Consider the following 2,903-nt stretch of genomic DNA (forward strand, 5'->3'; position numbering starts at 1 on the left):
GTGAAAAATGAGTCATGTCTATTACCACAGCAATATTTATATATATTTGATACCTGAGCCTCAATAGTTAAAGGAAAGTTTCAGAGAACTTAATTATGAACATTATGAACATATTTAATTAAATATGAACATTTCATTATGAATTATGAAATTTGAAGTTTTATTTCAAAATTTCCATAAGAGAAGAGATGTAAAATAGGCCAGTTTAAAGATTCACTCAAATTAGAGACATTTAGTAAAAAAAAAAAAAAAAAATGACCAGTTAAACTAATACCTCAAAAATTTTTATTTGGTTAAAGACCAAATAAACCTTTGACCAACAATCAACAGAAAGTGAAAGAAGTTAATTTCTCAGAATACTTAATTCTGTTAGAATTTATCATAATTTGATTATAATACCTTTTATGAGAAATGCTGATTTCTGCCTAAAAGGAGATTGTGAATTTTATCATACAAAACCCAGACCATGCATGAGACAGTTTTTCCTTATCACCCTCTAATTATCATAAGTTTTAGATTTTTTTGAATGGCTAGCATTTTTATTAGCTAGGGGGTTATTCACCTAAGTCACAAATTGCTTAAATAGAATAGCCTGATATTTTTAAGGTTTAAAATGCTATGTTTAAATACTAGATGGGCTACTCAGGGAAACTGTGAAATACCCTTCAGAATTTTCAAAAATTATTTACGGTCTTCTTTAAAGTCAAGGAAGTGCTCAGTTCGGAAGCACATATTCTAAAATCAGAACAATACTGAGAAGATCAGCACGGCCCCTGTGCAAGGATGACACACAAATTCCCGAAACGTTCCATATTGAAAATAAATAAATAAATAAAGTCAAGGAAAAATATTAAATGACTTCTTAATTCTAGCTCTAGGGGCATCTGAGTGGCTCAGTTGGTTAAGCATCTGACTTTGGCCCAGGTCTTTATCTCAAGGTTTGTGGGTTCGAGCCCCACATCAGGCTTGCTGCTGTCTTTAGATCAGCAGAGCCTGCTTTAGACCCTCTCTTTCTCCGTGCCCCTCCCCCTGCCTCAAAAATAAATAAACATTAAAAAAAAAAAAAAAGATGTTTGGGGCACCTGGGTGGCTCACTCGGTTGAGCGTCCGAATTCGGCTCAGGTCATGATCTCACGGTCTGTGGGTTCGAGCCCTGCGTCGGGCTCTGTGCTGACAGCTCAGAGCCTGGAGCCTGCTTCACATTCTGTGTCTCCCTCCTTCTCTGCCCCTCCCCCACTCATGCTGTCTCTCTCTCTCTCTCTCTCTCTCTGTCAAAAATAAATAAACATTAAAAAATTAAAAAAAAAAAGATGTTTGCTAGATCTATGTCCAAAACAATTTTTATTATCAAATATTTCTGAGTAAGGACAGAAGATTTAGATGACTTCATTTTGAACTGTGAATTGGACCCAGTGCTCACACCACTCCAGGTTGGCCGGACCTACCTCAGCAACCTGGTCAGTTTCATGGCTTGAGAAGCCCACTATGTTGTCTCAAAGCATGGCCATTGTTACTTCTACCTCCCCCTGTCACAGACCAAAGAGCCCCCACACATGAAGCTGACTGACAAGAGAGACTCCCATGCCTGGCCATAGCCTGTCAGGGTCAGGTGACACAATCGAGACATGAGGAAGTCCCGCGGAGTGCACTGCCATTATGATACCCACAATGTCTGTTAAGGAGGTGAGGCCAGCTCAGAAACATACTCCCTGAACCTGCTTGCTTTCCCTCCTTCTCTGCTTTGATTTTCTTTCTCCTCCCTTCTATTTCCCGGGGATTGCACATGACTTCTCCTCCTCAAAATTATTAAGTGTTAGCATGTAAGCTTTTGCTTCAGGCTGTGTTTTCGGGGAATCTGTATTAAGACAAATAGTAGCCATTTTTTAACAAGCAGTAAAATCACAGGTTATAGACAATTTCAGGCTAGATTCTCCCTCCATATGTTTTTGGAGTCCTTTTTCCTTTCTCAGTCATTGGGTATTCAAACTACTCTACTATGTTTAGCTGAAAATTTACACTTTTTCCAATATTTGCATTGTCTAAATTTAGCCCAATTATTAGGAATTATGGTTTAATTATAACCTTTCTAGAATATGTAGATTATCACAAGTATTCAACAGACAGTAAGAGGAGGAATAATGTGAAGTTTGTCAGAAACATTAAAAATAAACATTCATACAATGGAGCAATATGCAGCTATAAAAAGGAGAGACCTCTATGTAATGATAGGCTATGATCATCAAAATACATTGTTAGGTGGAAAAAACAAAATGCTTTTGTGTTTTTGTGTGGCAAAGACATGAGGAGAAATACACTGTAGTCAGTAATTTTACTAACATTAGCAATATTGCTATGATTTGAAACTGTTATTGGTGTATTTTAGGATTAAACAAATACATAATTATGACAATGTCATCAGAACTAAACTTTTCAGCATAAGAAAAAATAGACATAAATATCAAATCAAACAAACCAAATAAAAATCATGTTATCTTTATCTTTTTAAGCAATCTCTACACGCAATATGGGGCTCAAACTCATAACCCTGAGATCACGAGTTACATGCTCTACTGAATGAGCCAGCCAGGTGACCCCAAATCATGTTATCTTACATTTTATTTGGAAATATCCATATGAACTTATAAATTTTTTTTCTTTAAAAACAAAATTCTGTCAGCCAAAAGACCTAGAAACAATGTTGACTCAATGGTAATGAACAACCCTAGTACTCCGTTTGTGGTCTCTAAATACCATTTCCCATTAAAAAGAATCAAACATCCATGGAGAAATGGTGGCTGACTACCAAGAACATGAAAGCTAAGAAGTTATCAAGAAAGATGTCCCAGAACTGATTGTTAGCAGAAGGGAGGTGGATGGGGGCTTGAGTTAAATGGGTGATGGGG

The 2,903-nt window shown here is 36.7% G+C and overlaps 1 non-coding gene across 1 annotated transcript; it reads left to right on the plus strand.

Annotated features, from left to right (window-relative positions):
- Nucleotides 1-711: 711 nt before the first annotated feature.
- On the plus strand, nucleotides 712-818 carry LOC132673983 (U6 spliceosomal RNA). The gene has a single exon (XR_009608312.1). It is a non-coding gene; the product is annotated as a U6 spliceosomal RNA (small nuclear RNA).
- Nucleotides 819-2,903: the final 2,085 nt, after the last annotated feature.

This window comes from Panthera onca, chromosome C1, assembly GCF_046562875.1.
Source record: "Panthera onca isolate mPanOnc1 chromosome C1, mPanOnc1 haplotype 2, whole genome shotgun sequence".
In the NCBI taxonomy this organism is placed as follows: Eukaryota; Metazoa; Chordata; class Mammalia; order Carnivora; family Felidae; genus Panthera; species Panthera onca.